The sequence below is a fragment of the Macadamia integrifolia genome, unplaced genomic scaffold (assembly GCF_013358625.1).
Source record: "Macadamia integrifolia cultivar HAES 741 unplaced genomic scaffold, SCU_Mint_v3 scaffold2753, whole genome shotgun sequence".
NCBI lineage: Eukaryota > Viridiplantae > Streptophyta > Magnoliopsida > Proteales > Proteaceae > Macadamia > Macadamia integrifolia.
In genome coordinates, this window is record NW_024868937.1 from 14624 (window position 1) to 25338 (window position 10715).

Here is a 10715-nt window from a genome sequence, read left to right on the forward strand (position 1 = left end):
AAACATGATTTTGTCATCAAATCTTGTTAGTTTTGACCCCAAAGTGGTGAAATACTAACCCCATTCACTTATGATAGGTTCACCAAAACTTACGCTTCTCGCACCGGATCTCACCCATACCGGTCGTGAGTCTTTGTACACTACAGGTAAGTGGGGAGAGGACATTTGACTTTATTTCAATGCTTGTTTGGCATTCATTCAAATGTATCTAGACTAGCCATGTCATCATGCAAATTATATGTAATTTAGCCATCCTCATATTATTATGACATGTGTGTTATGTTTACTTTCTCAATGTCAGATGATGATGTGCTTATGTGATGAATGTTGATATCATTGTGCATAATGCATTAATAGACTAGATGGCATAGTCGGCTTGGAAACGAGTGCATTGGTGGCCCGTAGAATGGGACGTGGTGGCACTATGCAATCATACTATGTCATATAGGAGCATGCGGTTTAGGATTATCATCTTCTCGTGCTACGACCCTTTCCAACAGGGGTTGAGGTGTTGGGTTACCATTTGGGGGGAAGCAGTGGTCGCGGTTGTCGGGTCACTGTGGCGGTTAGACATACGCCCGGCTGGTCATTAGGATAGTCAGTAACCCCGGTGGTATATTCAAGAGGGCCAATCGTACTGCTTTTAAATTGCTGGAGTCAGCACCTTTATTTTCTGTCATTTACTTTTATGTTGAGAGCCGGTGGTCGACATGCTTTACTTTTTCGAGTACTCATGGTGGGCCTTCTCCGATATCCCTATGGGCGTATCGCGGGATGGAGTTCGCGGCTCGTACCCGGAGTATACGCGCACTGTGGTTGTAGTAGCGCTAAACCAAAGACTTAGTAATGTTATTTAGGTGGATGTGATTAAAAATGAATAGCATAACATATAGTGCATATGGTTGTGATTATTATGTGGACTGTTGTGTGATCCTTCTTTTCACTTACTGAGCTAGTGAGCTCATCCCACGTGTGTAACCCTTTTAGATGATTTTGTAAGTCACCAGCCTAAGGATCAAGGGTCGGGCCCCACAGTGGAATTCGCCGAGGAGGATTGGTGGGACCCCGAGGACTTAGAGCATAGCACGGATTGCTCGTGCGAGGGCTGTGCTGCGGGACCGCAGTTTTGACACTAAGCTGAGCTTTACTTTTTGATTTTTTGATGATCCTTTTTGTGTACTTGATATGTAAATTGTATTCTTTTTGTGTAAATATCATGCCTACGGGCCCATATGTACTTAACTATGTACTATAATTTGGGTATCAAGTATAATGGGGATATTTACAGGTAAATTAAGTCTTCCGCTGAACTATTGAACATTTTCTTAGTTGTGTGTATGTTGTGGTTGGATACTGTATCAGATGATCCTGGCAGGTTTGGGTTAATCGGAGTTAACCCTGTCACCGGTCCGGTTTTGTGTGAACAGGGTGTGACACAGGGTATTCTTTAACACCACCATCTACAACTACATATCAGAGTTTATTGTACAATACATCTACATAATATGATACATAACCATCCAGTGTCTATTAGTGATACAGTATGTTACAAATATCGAGAATAACTGATAAACCAAAAAAATATTTACATAAAAGGATATAACATCTCTCAAATAGTTCAATGCATCAGAGTGCTCTCGAGGCGAAATATTTTTACACAAAATATCTGGGTAACTCAACTCTCTCTACTCCTCAGAGATACTAGCCTCCATAGGTAATCATCACATCCACAGTCAGTTCCATGTTGGGCTTCATCCTTTGAAAAATGGGCCCGATGATCCATGGCCACTGCCTCATAATCAATGCCAAGAGATGGCAAAACACTAGTCTTGTCATCTAGAAAAGTAAATAAGAGGGGTGAGTACGTCATGGTTAGTGAGAGGGTGGGGCAAGCAAGCACACACATTACAAATGATGCAATGCATGCTTCACACAGATAAATGACGCTCATGAGTTCATTTAATATTATAATACTTTCTAGTCCATTACTAAGTCTGATAATCAATGGTATAGTGCTACGTAACGTAGGTGGTATTCCCTACCCTGTACGTTGGGCCTCAAGAATACAAGCTAGTTGCAAGCAGGAGTCAGCCAGTCTTGGTCAGAGCTTCGGTCCCTCAGCTAAGCATAAGGTTAGTAACTCCGGGTAGTTAGGCATACAGTACGTCGTATCTTGCTGTCATTCATCTCAAGTACAGTACGTCATACCATGGAAGTGCACTGCTGATCAGGCAACCACATATATCGGGATTAGTCAGTACCTATCCTCTATTGACAAAGGGGTTGTAACACTTAGGGTGGTGATTTCCTACCTCACAATGTCTACATGATGCATAGTCACCATCCATATCACACAATAGCATAATATACACTGGGCTCTCAACAATGTCCCTCTTACCTATTCCACCTTTAAAGTTCATCACATAAGTGCAAGTAAAATAAATATGCACATCACAAACAAACAAGTCTACACTAAAAACACTCCATAAACAAAGTCAAAGCACCCACTAACCTTACTAGTCAAGGTTTAGAGAAATCCTCCTTCTTGAGCTGAGTAGATTCTTTTCAACAAATCAGGTCCCCTATTCCAAAGCATAGTTCCAATTATTACTCATATAGCTGAACCTAATTGAACTTTCTAATTAAATGGGATACCCTTCCTTCTAACCTTTCTCAGGTACTAATTAGGAGGAAGTTCAACAATGTCCACCCTCTCTTTGGAGTCATATTGACTCATTCATACATGAACTGTGGATCCCCAAGGTGTCAGGTGAACTGCAGACCAAATAATAGCCTTACTAGCTGCTAGGGTCTCAATTGGCGAGAGACAGTTGGGACAATCGGCTAGCCAATTGTGTCTCGCCGGTTCCCCAATTAGTTACAAAATTCGATTCTGCCTTGCTTTTTAGTCTACACAGGCTAGAGGTGTCAATTCTAGGCCCGCACCAGTAGGCCGGACTGAGCCTAACATGTTTATGGCCCGACCTAGACCGGCTCAATTAATAAATGTGTCGTGCTCAACAGGTAGTACACGGTACAGCCACCTAGCCCGACGGGCACCCGATTGGCTTGACACATTTATAAGCCTGACTTGAACCAACTCATTTAAGCCCGACCTAGCCCGAACCCTTTAATACTACTTGTATTTTTTAAAACTTTTTTAATAATATTTGTATTTAGTGCTAAAGCTATGTGATATGTACAATTGAGATGGTGGTGATTGTTGTCTGAACATTCATCTTTTTCAAGTATAGTTTAATTGATTTAAACTTGCTCAACTTGTAAACTAACACTATTTCAAGGTTAAGTGGGATGAAACACATACCTGAGGGCAAAGATGATCTAGGGTATGTCTCAGGTAGGACAATTCTTCCCTCACTTCCCTCTCTTCTCTTCCTTCCTTCTCCTTCTTTCTTTTCCTTCTTCTTACTGTTTGCAACAAAAACTTCCCCAAATGAGTGTTCGATGGTACCTCCCTACCTTTTATAACCCTCCTCCACTGAACTTGGCTAAGGGCATGTTTGATGGAGGGTTTGTTATATATATCATACATATATACATATATAAATACACCTATATTATTTATAATTCAATCCTCTCTTCATGGGTTCTATACTCATTTTCCTATTGTAACATTATTAAATTATAAAGATGAAAGAAGTGAATAGTAGAGAGAAGTGTGGGACCCACAACAGTGGCATGGAACCTCAAATTTTGTCTCTGTCGGGCAAACCGGCTGGCCGGTTCTCTCCCATCAGTTGTGTCAAATCCAGTCCCACTTTGGTCTGTGACACTCCCTACCATACCTAACCCATTTAGATCAAAGTTACTTGTTTGCCCATTCTTCTTGCTGATTCCTCCAATAGTGTTGGCATGCTGAGCGGAACATGTAGGGTCATTTTTCTTCTCTTGGCATTCCATTGCAGCCAACCATGCCAACATGGACCTTCCTGGTCTAGTACTTTTACCTGTCCACAAGTAAGGTAGACAAGTGAAATTATGGTGTTATACATATTTACAAAATAAACTGTGTACACACGTAAATCACCCTCAATAACTATGTCTCATATATAAATCAAAGAGTGATAATAATAATGTCTAATGAAAATGACAAAACTCAAAATACAAATCATCCACGTCTAAGTCCCAGATTCCTAACATGAGTGATGAAAATGTCCCAAGCAATAGGCTTAGTCAATGGATCAACCACCATGCTACTCATGGAGATATGCTTCAAAACAACTTCCCCTTACATAACCATCTCTCGAATGTAGAGATATCTGATATCTATGTGTTTGACTTTCTTATGGAATTTGGGGTCCTTAGCGAATGCCAAAGCTGTTGTACTATCACAGTATACAAGCAATCTCCTGAATGAGTGGTAACACCAAGGCACTATAGGAACCTCCACAGCCAAACAACCTCCTGAACGGCCATCGAGCACAATATGTACTTGGACTCCATCGTAGATAAGGCGATGCAGGTTTGCTTCTTGCTACTCCAAGTACAGCCCCACCTCCTAGGATAAATGCATATCCTGAAGTAGATTTACACTCATCTCTGTCACTATCCCAATCAGCATCACTGTAGCCTCTTAATCTCAAATCCGAACCATTATAGGTGAGAGTGAGATCAATGGTCCCACGAAGGTGTCAAAAGATTCTTTTCACTACCTGCCAATAACGTAGTCCTGAATTACTTTGAAAACAACTAACCATGCCAACTGTGAAACATATATCTAGATGCGTGCACATCATTGCGTACATTAGACTGTCTACTGCTATAGCATAAGGTATTTTGGACATTTGATTCTTCTTTTCATCAGTCTTAGGGCATTGGTCAAGGCTCAAGCATAGGCCTTGTCTATAGGAGAGTCAATGGGTTTAGACTTGTCCATGTCAAATCGTTCAAGGATATTCTTTATGTACGTCTCTTGAGACAAACTAAGAATATTCCAAGAGCGATTCCTAATGATCTTGATGCCTAACACAAAGTTGGCTTCACCCATGTCCTTCATCTCAAAGGTACAGGACAACTACTCTTTAGTGGCGACAATCATCTCCATGTCATTCCCATCAAATAGAATGTCGTCAACATATAAAGATAGAATAAGGAAACTTCCTTTAAATCGTTTCATATAGACACAGTGGTCCTCTTCAATCATTTCAAAACTAGTAGAGGTAATAGCATGATGAAATCTAAAGTACCACTGCTTAGACAATTGTTTAAGGCTATATATAGAACATTTGAGATGGTAGACTTTGCACTCTTGTCTTTTGACCTCAAAACCCACTGGTTGATCCATAAAGATCTCCTCATCTAGTTCTCCATTGAAAAATATAGTTTTAACATCCATTTGAAAAAGTTCCAAATTCAATTTTAAGATAATGGCTAGAATGAGGCGAATTGAGTCAATTCTCATGACATGGGAGAAAGTCTCATCATAGTCTACATCCTCCCTTTGGATAGCCCTTTGCCACAAGGCATGCCTTATACTTGTCAATTGAACCATCTACCTTGCGTTTGACCTTTAAAACCTATTTATTTCCAATGGTCTTACACCTAGGAGGTAGGTCAACTACCATACCTGGTTCCTACTCATAGAATTTAGTTCATCCTCCATAGCAGCTTGCCACTTATCCTTAGCAGGTGAGGAGAGCACCTCTCGTAAAGAAGTGAGCTCATCCTCATCCTTTGGAACATAAATGAGAGCTTTTCCTTCAATCTGAAAACAATGATGGGGAATAATATGCCCACGAGTGCTCCTACACGTGAGGGAATCATGATGATTTTCCAGTGATACACTCCCACTAGTTGGTACACTCCCATTAGGCTGATGATCAGTCTTACTTTCTCTGGCGATTATGGAATGAGTTAATTCCCCACCCTCGCCAAGAGTAGGTGAGACACTTTCCTCGTCCACAATCTCAAAGAGGTCAAGATCCCTTCTGGCGTCACTAATGCTAGGAAAGTCTGTCTTAATAAAATCAACATCGTATGATTCTATCTTGGTCATTCCTCCATCAGGGTGTTCATCGTACATAACGTAACCCTTCGAGCTGTCGGAATATCTTATTAAGATGTGTTTCCTAGCTCTTAGGCCAAGCTTCCTAAGCTTATGGGAGGTGCTATGAACATAACCTGCTGATATCCATGGTTGCATATGCCCTAAATTTGGTTTTGTGCCCCCATAACTCATGGGAGGTCAAAGTAACTGATTGTGAAGGCACTCGATTAAGGATGTAAGCAATAGTCAAGCATCCCACTAGAATGATATTGGGAGGTTAGCTTGTGCCATCATCGATCTAACCATATCTAAGAGTGTCCTATTCCTCCTCTTTGCTATCCCATTTTGCTGTGAAGTGTGAGAAATGGTCAACTGCCTACAAATCCCCTTCTCCTCACACAATCCTTTATACTGGTCAGATAGATACTCACGTCCCCGATCAGTGCACAAAGTTTTTAAGCTCTTACTTGACTGATTCTCAACCCATGCCACGAAGTGTTTGAAGCAATCTAATGCCTCATAGTGGTGAGCGATCAAATACACATAACCGTATCGTGAATAATCATCAATAAATGTGAGAAAATAAGAGGCACCATGGCATGGCTTTACATTCATAGGTCCGTAAATATCTGAGTGGACAAGTTCTAGTGGCTGGGTAGCTCAGACTGTCTTTCCAAGAGGCTTCCAATGAGCCTTACCTATTAGATAGGGCTCGCACACAAGGAGGTTGACTTTAACGAGTGAGCCTAAAAGGCCTTCTTTGGCTAATCTAGCCATCCTATCATATCCTATGTGTCCCAATCTAGCATGCCATGTAATAGATTCAGAATTATCACATGTATTAACTACATAAGAAGCAGATGAAGAAGAATCAATTAAATCTAATTTAAAAAATCCATCAATTAAGGATTCACGTTCAACAATAGTACTGCTCAAATAAAACTCTAAAGTGCAACCGTCAATATGAAAGAACATCCTAAAGGTAATAATGTAAAAATTAAAAGTAGATTCCTTACCACAAAAAAAAAAAACTAAAAGTAGATTATGCTGAATATCCGATGCATAAAGCACATCGTGAAGAAGCAAGGTGCATCTAGTACGCATCTTGTGCTGATAGTACCAACTCCTCGAACTGCCTCACTGGTGCCATTCCCCATGAACACATTCTGGGATCCAGCCAGAATTCTACGATAATCTACAAGACCCCCTCGATCTCGCGCTATATATTTTGCTGATCATGTATCTACAATCTGATCAGATTGTGTATGGGTTACCAAAACATGGGTACAAACAAATGTATTGGGAGAGTGGGGTAGAAATGGTACCCTCTTCGGCTCAGTGCAATTATGAGCAAAGTACCCCATCTTATGGTAGTTGTAGCATTTAACCTTGGATAAATCTTTCTTTCTGCCATGCTTGCCTCTTTTGCACTTAGCAGGCTTGCCTTCTTTTGGCGCCAGGTTCTGAGTCATACCCTGATTTATTGGGTTACTCTGTCTTTTATGGTTGAACTTGTGCTTGCCTCCCTGGGCGACCAGGAAAATTACACGGTTCGCCTCTTGGCGCTCCGCCTCAAGTTCCACATGTTGTGCAACATTAGCAAATTTCTAATGCTATCATTGTGTGTGAGAATGGGCTTTATGAGGTTCTAAGAACCTGATAGTGTCCTAATGAGAACTTGAACCTGCTGCTCATTAGTAAGGGTGGTCCTAACATCTTTTAACTTCTAAATCATGTCCTTCACCACCCTAAGGTGTTCATGCATAGTTAGCTTATAATCCATCTTATACATCTCAAACTTTAAGGTCATTCTCCTTAACCTTGTAGTAGATGTACCTTCGAAGTCAATTTTTAGCTAGCCCACATGGATTTAACTGTGGTGTGTTTTTCATAATCACTAATGAGTATATTTATATGTGAAATATAGGATAGTAAAACATGCATTTTACATATTTAGAATGGAGCTACCTTGGGTTTTACTCTCTTTTTGTAGGTTTTATAGTTTTAAGGCCTTAAGGACTATCGGGTGCTATATCTCCAATTTTACACATAAAGAGGTCCTGTTTCTTTTTATGGTTGTGAAGAGGATGAAATTTTGAGTAAGATTGACATGTTCAATTAAAAGTACACATCCATTTGGTCACCAGTACAAGTGATTATTCTTTTCGGGCTAGAAAAAGAATAATTGATCAAAACTAAACCGAGATGCAGAACCAGCTCGTTTGCAGTTGTCCCAGAGGTACAAAGAATATTCCAAATGCCAACAAGGATCGATGAACCACACCCTTAAGTGATTGAAGATTCGTTTATGGTAGCAACAACTACCTAGCATAGTTAGTGAGTTGTGATGTGCAAAATCCCTTCCTTATTAGGAGGTCTCAAGTTCGAACATCTTGGTTGCTATTTTTTTGTAGAGGTTTTTTTTAGAATATTTTATCTCTCCTACTCATCACTCAAAGGAGGTCGACCAAAGGGTTTCTTAAGCAAGAGGAGAGAGAAATAAGGAAATAAAAGAGAAAAATAGAAAAAAGGGGGAAAAATAGGAAAGGAAAAAAAAAGGAAAAAAGATAAAAAAAATTATGCAAGAGGCTACCCATGTTTGAAGAAGAGAGAGAAAAAAAGAAGGAAAAAGGAAGCAAAATCATTGGAGATTCTCTACTTCCTAAGATTCTCTCTCTTCTCTCTCCTCCACCTCACCACAAAATCGTCCAAGAGGATCCACCCTTGGACGTCCTCCTCTCTCTCCTATTCCCTATAAAAGGGAGTCCACAAAACCCTAAAGGGGGGTCCCTCTCTTCCTCTCTACTTCTCCCTTCTTAGCTTTTTTTTAGTGGCTCTTTCTCTCTTTCTCTAGCTTTCTCTTTCTCAAGCTCTAGTTCTAGATTTATGCTTTAAACTCTTTTGTAAGTTCTTTTTATTCGATTAATGCAAGCACTTTTGATTTTAATTCTGTCTCTTTTTTTTATTGTTTAAGCAATCGAAGTTGTAATTTTCAAGTTCTAGTTCTAGGCTTAGTTCTAGGTGACAAGACCAAGCTATGGAGCATGTCTTTCAAGTTCAATTTTTTTCTTCAGATTTGTTTTCTCTAGTACTAGAAGTTTCAAATTGGGTTTATTCTAGATCTGGTTTTTAGTACTGGCAGTATCTCAAATCGATCAGGTTTTCAGTTCAAGGGTTGAAGTTCAAGTAAGTAGGATCCTTTAGTAGTCTTCTCACCCCCCTCTCATTCCCTCTTCTGACTACCCTTTCTTTTTTAATTTAGGATTTTAATTTCAGTCATTACATTATTGCTTTCCCTGTCCCCTAACGTTCATGGCTAGTGTATGTGTTGGCTTTGCCCCTCCTAGCCATAGAGCCATCATTTTATTATTTTTATTTTAATAGCCTCCTTTTCCCTAAAGCCAAGTAGAGTAGCCCTTGTAAGAGTGACTCTCTGGTCAAGTAGGGAAACTCATATTATGATGCATCCCTCGGGCTAAGTAGAGAAACCTACTTGTGAGCCTCTCTCTAGCTTTATCCCCTTTCTTTTACTTTATTTTTATTTTAGCATTTTTTTCCTTCATTGCTTTTTAATTGCATGGGGTGTTTATTTTTAAATATTTATTTATTTGATTTTAATTGCGTGGCTTACGTATTTAAATTCTTCGATGACGAATGGTTAGGATGTTATTTTAGATATATATGTTTAGGAAGGTAGTTAGAGTTAAACCACATCTATTAATCGGTTCACTTTTGCATTATTAAAAGAATAAAAATAAATAAAGTGGCTGCTCTCCCTATGTTCGACCTACAGCTACACTGATCCGTACGCTTGCGGTTACATTTTAAATCCTAACAAGTTTTTTACGTCATTGCCGGGGAGATAGTTCCATGTTATTTTTTGCTTTCTTTTGGTAAATCGGAGTGCTTTGTTTTATTTTTTCTTTTCTTTTATACAACTTGCAATAATAGTTGTATTAGTGAAGGTTGCAAAGCCTCACAGTATGATAAAGACAGGTTTCGCCCTGTAGCAGTACCTTAGGAATTGACCTAAGCAATCCCGAATCCCTGCCGGTAAGCACCCAAAAATAAAAAATAAAAAATAAAAAATAAAAAATAAAAAATAAAAAATAAAAAATAAAAAATAAAAAATAAAAATTTAAAAATAAAAAAATAAAAAAAAGGTTTTTCTTTCCATTCTTTTGTGCTTGTCTTACTCTAATTGTGGGTAGTTTTCTATTACATGAGTGTTAAGTGGGTGCATAATACTAAGAATCGGTTAGAAAGAAGAGATCCAACAAGTAGTGATCCTATATGCTTGCTCTCGTTAAAACCCTTCAATATGGGAGACCAACAGCAAAATCCTCCACCTAAATCTCTGAAAGATAGGTTCTACCCTGCTAGAGCAGCCCAACCTTCCTGCATAGTTCTACCTCAAGCCTAGGTTAATAATTTTGAGCTCAAAGCTCAGTACATCACTTTGTTTCCCCACTTTCATGGGCTGGCCTCTGAGGATGCATACCTATTTCTAAGGGAATTTGAAGAGGTATATGTTATAATTAAGATCCAACGGCTTTCTGATGATGCTGTTAAGCTTAGGTTCATCACGTTTGCATTGAAAGACCAAGCTAAGAAGTGGTTGTATGGGTTACCCACAAATTCCATAACCTCATGGGAACAGTTCATAGTTGTCTTCCTTAAGAAGTTTTTCCCAACTCATAAGACCAAT